The sequence below is a fragment of the Mixophyes fleayi genome, chromosome 1, assembly GCF_038048845.1.
Source record: "Mixophyes fleayi isolate aMixFle1 chromosome 1, aMixFle1.hap1, whole genome shotgun sequence".
Lineage (NCBI taxonomy): Eukaryota > Metazoa > Chordata > Amphibia > Anura > Limnodynastidae > Mixophyes > Mixophyes fleayi.
In genome coordinates this window covers 454,159,460-454,169,659 of record NC_134402.1, presented here as the reverse complement: position 1 = coordinate 454,169,659, position 10,200 = coordinate 454,159,460, and positions in this window count along the sequence as shown.

Genomic DNA, 10,200 nt, shown 5'->3' with positions numbered 1-10,200 from the left:
CTCAGCACTGTTTGTCACTATCAGAGCTCTGTAGTGAGGGAGAGGAGAGTGTGACAAGCTCAGGGCCAGGCAGATCATCTATAGCATTCAAAAACAGAGTTAGAAATTAAAGTGCAAGCTCTTGGGCACAGCTTGGTAGCTAATTAATCAAGTTGCCACAGAGATTCCTTATAACATGCAGCCTGTAATGGAATGGCACAGTAAAAAGATCAATATAGTATTGAACCTGCAGCCCTAAAATCAGAATTTTAGAATTTTATTTATTCATAAAGTATTTTTCCAGGAAGAAATACACAGGGGTCACCTCTGGTTTCCACTATGTCCTGGATACATCACATATAACTGACCTGGTTACAGATAGAAGATATTAAGCGTTACAATCACAATCGTGTTATAGAGCAGCGTGACAGATGTTAGGTTGCACTGGCAGGTTTAAGAGACTGACAGGTTATTTCAGATATCTAGGGCAGTGGTTCCCAAACTTTTGCAGTTCGCGGCACCCTTAGAGTCTCCATAATTTTTTCAAGGCACCCCTCCAAAATAATTACTGAGCAGTCCTGTTTTAGAAGTATTTGGGTCAAAAAATTGTAATAAGTATTTAGGTCAGGACAGAAATACTTATTTAGTTGTATGCAGAAATGCCCCCTCTGCATCCAGACACTCTGCCCTCTCTCATGCTGCCTCCTCTCACGCTGTCCCCCCTCTGCCCTCTGTCACGCTGTCCCCCCTCTGTCACGCTGTCCCCCCTCCTCTGCCCTCTGTCACACTGTCCACCTTCGTCTGCCCTCTTTCACGCTGTCCCCCTCTGCTGTCACGCTGTGTCCTCCTCCACTGCCCCTCTCACGCTGTCCCCCTCCTCTGTCACGCTGCCCCCCTACTCTCTCATGCTGTGACCCCCTCCTCTGTCACGCTGTCCCCCTCCTCTGTCACGCTGTGTCCTCCTCCACTCCCCCTCTCACGCTGTCCCCCTCCCCTGTCACGTTGTCCCCCTCCTCTGTCACGCTGTCCCCCCTCTGTCACGCTGTCCCTCCTCATCTGCCCTCTGTCACACTGTCCACCCTCGTCTGCCCTCTTTCACGCTGCCCCCCTCTGCTGTCACGCTGTGTCCTCCTCCACTGCCCCTCTCACGCTGTCCCCCTCCTCTGTCACGCTGTCCCCCTCCTCTCTCATACTGTGACCCCCTCCTCTGTCACGCTGTCCCTCCTCTGTCACGCTGTGTCCTCCTCCACTGCCCCTCTCACGCTGTCCCCCTCCTCTGTCACGCTGTCCCCCTCCTCTCTCATGCTGTGACCCCCTCCTCTGTCACGCTGTCCCCCTCCTCTGTCACGCTTTCCCCCTCCTCTCTCATGCTGTGACCCCCTCCTCTGTCACGCTGTCCCCCTCTGTCACGCTGTCCCCCTCCTCTCTCACGCTGTGTCCCCCTCCTCTGCCCCTCTCACGCTGCCCCCCTCTGCCGCGCGCCAGCCATAGAAAAAACAAACAACACAAAAACTTACCAATCCGCGCGGCGCCGGGACCCAGCATCCTCCTCTCTCAGCTCGTGAGAGTGGAGGATGCTCGGTCCCGGCGCCGTATGGATTGGTAAGTTTTTGTGTTGTTTGTTTTTTCTATGGCTGGCGCGCGGCTCCCCTGTGACAGCGCCGCGGCTCCCAGGGGTGCCGCGCCGCACACTTTGGGAACCGCTGATCTAGGGGGTATATTTACTAAACTACAGGTTTGAAAATGTGGAGATGTTGCCTATAGCAACCAATCAGATTCTAGCTGTCATTTTGTAAAATGTACTAAAAAAAAGATAACTAGAATCTGATTGGTTGCTATAGGCAACATCTCCACTTTTTCAAACCCACAGTTTAGTAAATATACCCAACAAACACACATATATAAGGGGCGCTAATTACCCTAAAACACACGATTGAGATGCTGCTGTCTAAACGGGATCTGGACCCATTGGGAAAATAGATACTAGAAAATAAATAAATAAATATAAGATAGCGCAAAGCTCAAATCGGCATGAAAATTTAATACATAAAAATATACATATAAATATATATATATACCCAATATAAATGAGCAAGTTGCTACAATGTACACTGGAGTAGGATGGAGACAATATTAAAAATAACTAAATAGTACATGTGATTATATCACTTGAACGCAATCTATAAATTAAATGGAATTAATTTAGGAGAATCTATAATGGAAAAGGATTGGGAGTGCTCGTAGACAGTAGACTTAGCAATAGTGCTCAATGTCAGGCAGCAGCTGCAAGGGCAAACAAAGTATTGGCATGCATAAAAAGGGGCATAGATGCAAGGGAAGACAGTGTAATTTTGCCACTGTATAAATCATTGGTAAGACCTCATCTTGAATATGCAGTACAGTTCTGGGCACCACTCTATAAAAAAGATAATTTGGAACTAGAAAGGGTTCAGAGAAGGGCGACAAAATTGATAAAGGGTATGGAGTCATTAAGTTATGAGGAAAGGTTAGCCAGTTTAGGCATGTTTACTTTAGAAAAGAGGCGCCTAAGGGGAGATATGATTACTATGTACAAATACATTAGGGGTCTATACAGAGAGCTTTCATGGGAACTTTTTACCCCAAGGACCATACACAGGACACGTGGTCATCCCCTAAGGTTAGAGGAGAGGAAATTTCACAACCAGCAAAGGAAGGGGTTCTTTACAGTAAGGGCAGTCAAGATATGGAATTCATTGCCAGGGAAGGTTGTGATGGCAGATTCAATAGATATGTTTAAGAAAGGGTTAGACAAATTTTTAGCGGAAAGGTGTATCCAGGGATACGACCGTTAATTTAAAATAAAGGATAGTATTGGATATAGGGTAAAAATTGGATTGCAATATTGAGTCTGGGGGGATTTTCAAAATTGAAACAGATGGGCGGTTGCCTACTCTGGATTAATTTCAAATATAAGTGCAGGATCGCAGGAGATCCAAAATAGGTTGAACTTGATGGACTGGTGTCTTTTTTCAACCTCATCAACTATGTTACTATGTTACTATGTTACTTGGATAATATGCATAACATTATTTAGTGTCCTTAGAATGCATCACATAATAAATAAAACCAGGTTCGGAAAAGGTTTTGAATGTCCTGTATATATTACTCGTATCGTATAGACTACCATCCGGGATGATTGCAACGCTGTACGTATGTAAATTCTCCTTCAATGTCCATATGAATAAATCGAAAACCTGGTTGGCAAACAACAATAGAAAGTATACACATATAGTGGCAGTTGATAAACAGGTTTGATGACCTCCGGAAAGGCACTAAGTGAGACTCCGTCAGATTCAAAAGAGCCGTGGCCGGCTTCTGTAAAGTGCCGATAACATTTTAAATTGATATCCAGAGTAATCTGAGCAACTATACAGAGAAGGTCGCTCTCCTCAAAGGATCATATCTCAATATGTTGAATATTTGTATAGCATGTTATAAATATAGGCGTAATGTTGCCAATTTATGGGTGAGCTCAATGACCTAAGCTCCCAGCTCTGAATACTCATGTAAATTGTAGTAGGTATATGGAGCTTGGTTGTTATAAAGAGACATATGCATCAAACCTGCATGCCGGGTTCACTGTCCTCCGCCTGCGGCTTCAGCCGTATCAACAGCCGCTCAGATGAATCATGAAAACAGCGGATGTATAAAGTCCTACCCCGGGGTAAAAGAGGTTAAAATTTCTCAAATCTCCAATCCTCCAGTTAGTAGTATAGTATTCGCCTGACGCGTTTCTCGGCACTGGTTTGCCGTTTCATCAGAGGCAATGATTAAACAGCCGTGGATGGGGAGGTTGTCATATACCTGTCCAATGCGATCACATGATCAAGATAGTCCAATGTGAAACAGAGCAATCAAATAGCTCCAGTCAGCCAATATAATGCTTCGTTCGTTTGTGTGGAAAAGAGAACCAAAGCATGAATGAATTCATTCAATATTATATAGTGGATTGTGATACACCATAATCAGCCACAATCTTGTTATCACAGGAGACCGCAAACCACTAATTCTATTTTAAAGTGAACCGCAATAAAAAAAACGGCATCGTCTCCTTTGATATGGAGCTGGTATTGTATCAAAGTATAAGCAGTAATATCCGTTCATATTGACATCTATCATCAGCTGACACATAAAAATCATGAAGCTCTTGATTAACATATTAATGTATCATAATAGATATATGCTATAACTAACCCTCACCAATCTTTAAATTAACCTAAACGGCTATACCCATTACTGAATAAAACATTATTATAATAAAGAATATACACATATATATATAAAAAAAGGGAATTTAACAATCCAAGAGAAATTGGAACCAAAATATTGGTCTGACGTACATAAAAACTAGTTGTTATATCAAACGGCACTCTAAAAATATCAGCACATGAACACAAGTACATTAGTTGTCCAAAAAACCTAAAACTAAAAAAGCATAGCAGAAACTATAACTTTATACATTGTTGAGCTCTATGCTATCGTTCAAACCATGTGGGGACAGAGTATTAAGTTTAAAAATCCAAAACGCCTCGCGTTTACACAACAAATTGAACCTATTTCCTCCTCTCTTTGTTTTCTCTATTTGCTCAATTGCTCTTATTTTCAAACCCAATAGGCTGCTACCCTGACAAATATTAATATGGGACGAAAGACTATGTGTTCTAACACTATTTACTATATTGCGTCTGTGTTCCAAAAAACGTGTGGCCAAAGATCTAGTAGTACGTCCTACATATTGGACTCCACAGACGCAATTAATACGATAAATTACATATGTAGATTGACAGTCCATGACTTTTTTGATGGGAAATTTTACACCTGTTGTAAATGACAGGAAATCATATGGAGATTGAAGGAGAATTTACATACGTACAGCGCTGCAATCATCCCGGATAGTAGTCTATACGGTACGAGTAATATATACAGGACATTCAAAACTTTTTCCGAACCTGGTTTTATTTATTATGTGATGCATTCTAAGGACACTAAATAATGTTATGCATATTATCCAAGTGATATAATCACATGTACTATTTAGTTATTTTTAATATTGTCTCCATCCTACTCCAGTGTACATTGTAGCAACTTGCTCATTTATATTGGGTATATATATATATTTATATGTATATTTTTATGTAGTAAATATACCCCCAGGAGCTGGGTAGGAGAAGGCTGAGTGGTCACATCACTTATTGTATATGGAAACCATTAGCCAGCTTCTGGAAGTAGATCTTATGTGATAAGTGCTGTAGTCTGTACACGTATTTAGGTCATTTTTCCAGAAAACATTCGGTACCATGTACTCTGTGCCTGGGCTGAAGGGACAGCCAAATTAAATCTGATAACATGTCATAATGGTATGTTATGTAGCTACACAGAGAAACACAAAGCCAGATTGAACTGTAAAGTGTATAAAGCTTGTAAAGGGGAATTGTGGGGGCTGTAAAATAAGCTGCATCCCCTTAGTCTATAATAAGCATTAATAACAGCTGTGCAATGCACTTTCTGTCCATGGGAGGATTAGATTCTATAGAGCAAGCTCAGTCTCTGGAATACAGTTTGGATGTCATTGTCTATATGTAAATCAGAGAAAGCTTAGGATCATGCTATAGGTAGATCAGTTGTAGTTTTGGTATAACTTTGTCTTATATGTAGTGATCATAGAGGAATTACAGTTATAAGGATCAACCTATAGCATAACTGGGGGGAATAAGGCCTAGTCATAACTGCAGTGTAAATATGGTATATCAATGAATACATTGATAAATTGAGCTACTAAAGTGTAAAATGTGAAGCCAGAGGGTCTGTTGTGTGTGTATGTGGTGGCTCTGCACATCCCAGTGTAAGAAGATAGTGGTGTCACCTGTGGCAGCTTAAAATGCCCCTGCGGTGAGATATATCCTGGCCTGGGTGGAGTTTTGACACCTGAATAGACTTTCAGGAACCGCTCAGCATGGTGTCTGGCACAAGGAGACCATCTGATAACTGGCTGTATTTTAGATAGATAAAATTAATTCAGTTTTAAAATATGCCACTTAAAATCAATAAAAGTAGTGATCAACCACATATTTCTCAATAGCAGATGAAGGGCAGCTCATATGTCAAATTAAGAATTCTGCCACACAGAGAAGTTGAGGAAATGAGTATAAGCTCAACTGATACCCTGTACCTAGGCCTGTTTGGTATCAATAGATGGGTAAATTCATAGGGTATCTATTAATAATAAAATGGGTCTGTGTGACACTCCACAGAAAAGTTAGGTCACAAAGTACAATTGGGGAGTAAATCAGGCAACATGCAAATAGTGATTGTAAAAAGTGTCACAGACCACAAGCCCTGGAGGTGGGGTAAGAGGTAAAGGTGTCTTTAAAAAGCTGAGACAAGTTACAAGAAATTGTCAGTCTTTTGGGACATCAATCTTTATTGGTAAGCTGTCCATCATCAAGCCAGTTTCCCTTGGCTCAGAATATACTACTTATCTGTAAATTATACTCTGAATTGAATCCCTTTATTTTAAACTGTTTTGTTTGTTATGTATGTCATGTCATCTTAGTTGTTTTAATAACCTGTAAGCATTGTACTTTTTGTATATTAAATCTAAAAATGTAATAGTTTATCTCCTTATTTTTCTAAACAAATTCATTGCCTGTTTAGAAGAGACAGATTGCTTGGCTGGGTTAACTCTTTAGAAACCAGAGTGTGAAAGGTTTACTGTTTAGCTACCAGAGCACAGAGTGTGTGCAATTGGATAATTAAGTCATAGGTTTGCTACGGGCCTTATACGTAGCTGGTGGCAGTGGCTGAGAGGTGTGGAAGCGTCTTTCTGTGTGGGGAAAGGGACCATTAAATCTGTAGCCTTAGAGAAAGAGGTGAGAGTGAGATTTGGGCTGGAATCCTGTGTGTTCCCTTACAGTAAGCTTTCAAGTCACGAGTGCGCAGAGGGCGGTTTGTGACAGGTTAAGGTAGTCAGGGGAGGTTTTCTGACAAAATAGAGTTGATATATTGTTTGATGGTGTGAATATTGGATAACATATTAAATAAGGGACTAGCCAGAGGGGGCCTAGTCTTAACACTATACAACAAGGACACTCTATTATCAGTGTTTAAAAATTAGTTATCCTCTGATCCATGTGAGAAATATCAGACCACGGTATATTTACAGTCAGAGACGTTTGGGCAGTGTGCACACAAGATAGGATCGTCTTCATATCCATAGAAGGTGATTTACAAACTGGGAAAGTCATTTATAAATATGGAAAACATTAATGGGCTGAGAGCGGAGCCTTCAGGGAGCCCACGGGTAACATCTCGGCGCTAAGATTGGAGCCAGAGATTGACATAAACTGGGATCTTCCTGAAAATAGCAGCGCATGTGTTCCAATACCTGAGCACCAAATTTTAACAGTATATTGTGGTCTACTGCGTCAAAAGCTATAATGCACCAATGACCAGTCCATATTTCATTCCACAATGAATTTAAATCCAGATCATTAATAGGGTTGTTACTGTAGAACGGTTGGTACGAAAGCCTGGTTGAGACAGACTAAAGAAACGTTTTGTACCAGCTGCTGATTTGGGACACACACTTTTCCATCATTTTGGTTAATATAGGCAAAAAAGTGGTATATTGTTTGATTTAATGCTTCTGTCACCACATTTGTGGATCGGAATACCTCCAGCCGTTTTCTTTGCCTCGGGAATTGGACCAGGTGACATAACAGAGTTTATTAAGTTGGTAAAAGATTTAGCAACGAGGAGGGCATCGGGGTTAGGAGGTCTAACTGCAACTGGTCCTGCAGACATTGGTTAGAATATGTTAGAATTAGACATAGATAATATTTCCCGTGGTCACGTCTCTACACCAAAGATAGTTCTAATCTCTTTTTTTCCTTTGTATTTGAAAATGCCTATCTTTATAGGACTCAGAGCACAGAAATAATGTCTGGCACAAGGAGACCATGTGATGACTGGCTGTTATATACAGGTTACATACAGATAAATACTGTGGCTGGATCACTTATAAATAGCTTATTGTATAAATATATTTAAATAATTAGCACAGTGAGCAAATTTATATAATTGCAAATGTACTGATTTTTGATACTGTGTATTAGAAATGTGCTGATATTGTTTTATATTGTGTGTATTGTGGTATAGGAAATGTATTGATATCTAATGTATTATGCCAGGTCAATGGAAGTCTGTTTTGCTGATAGTAGAAAATGACAGAAGTGACAAAAGCCTGCTTTAGTCTGAAGGCCCATCAGGGGGCCATTACCTGTTGCCACGTCTTAATAGAGAGACAGGAACCTGTCTGAACAATGTAGACTCAGGATACAAGTAATGTAGGATGTTACAGATTGCTGTAAATTTGAAGTTAAATTGTGTTAACTCCACATCAAGAGAAATAACACATCCTGATGTTAGATCATCTGATGGGATATTAGACGCTTCAGTGCCTGGTCGGATCAGGAGGCTGGGCTTCCTCCTGCCAGGATTTGTGTCAGAATCTGTATAAAAAGGAGCCCTGTTTGACCATGTAATATCATCATACCGTCTGTACTTCTGGAAATCACTAGTACCTTAATTGTAGATTGTAAGCTCATGATTCCGGTGGCTCGATTTTTAAAGATTCCAACAATTTTTAAGCTTTCCAACCCTCCCATTGTGCAGACATGGGACCAGCTGTTGTGGGTACATCTTGGCCACATTTGGAGTAAGGAGGGGTATATCTTGACAACTCCATTGCCCCTTTCTAGATGCCCCTTTCGGCCTGGAAGACAGGTCCTAGATTTTCCTTTAACCAGGTAAATGGGAGATCATCCCTCAGGAATGGATGAGTGTTATTTTCTACTTTCTGAGGTCTCTCGATTGTTTTTGAGACTTGCTGCTCGTTAGGTGCTCGGCCCATTGTACCGTGAAGATCCACCCTCCATTCTTCTCCTTCTCTCCCATGTTTTCCGCTGCCCTAGTTTTGTTGGTGATATTATTACCCCCAGCAATGTTTTAAGATCATTAAAATATGACTACAGTGGTCCCAGGACCCCTAACTCCAGAAAGGAGGGTAAGAAAACGAGAGAGGAGATCCCACCTTAAGATTTACTGGGCCTAGTTTGTGCTCTGCTTCATCTTCTCGGCTCCTTTCTGTGTTTTTCATCCATCTATTTATATCAGACAGAATTCTCTATTTTAGCTGCTATTGGATAGGGCGCGCTTATTGCATTGGATACAGTTATATCCCGGGAGCAATTCTGTGTCGTATCTCTCGGCAACAATAAATTTACAACTTTGTGTGATGATATAAGGAAATAGCTGGAAAGCACAGTACGAAGCCAAAAAAGGTAAAACAATGTATGTATTAAACATTTCAGGAAGAGATTCACAATAATTAAGTAACTTGAAAAGCAGCCAGTGCTATTATCCTGCGTCACTTGCCATCTACATCCTGTCGAAGTCAAATAATTGGATGAAAGAAACTATATTGATTAATATTGTTTTGCCATGCGATTGCGATCAGTACACCACGTGTTATGACGCAATTGCACGATAAACAACGCACACATAGACTTACACTTACACATTCACTTGTACATAGTTCATTTTTATAATAGTTCCAACCCACAGTTGTTTTTGAACAAATGTTATTGAATTTATAGTTATATATGTTAGCAGCACTTTACTGAGATCTAAGGTTCAGGTTACAGGAAACATATCATGTTTGGTGTCATTCTAATCCCCTATTTATTCTCAGTGATCTGGTTCCATCGACTATGAGATCGCACCTCGCGTATGCTAGTTATGAAATATAGGGAATTAATGATCAGAATGGTATTGTGTGTGTAATGTAAAAAGACCAGTTTGAACTAGCTTTCGGCGGGAAGATTAGTATGCATCTGATCGGAGAGCTGACCCCCACCCTTGGAGGGCGTCGTTTCAACTGACCTATGAACTACACTATACTGGACTGTCCTGGAGCCTGAACCTATGGAAACATGCCTAGTCATCTGTATTGTATTTACTGTAACACCAAATGTATATATATTGCTCTCTGGAACCAGCATGCAGTCTCTTTGACCACAGACTTCAGGATTGAATGACTGTAAGCTGGATCCAGCAGTGCGCAGCACAGCACAGCGTATGTATCAGCTGTACTTATTTATTTAATTGTTATTCTTTTGC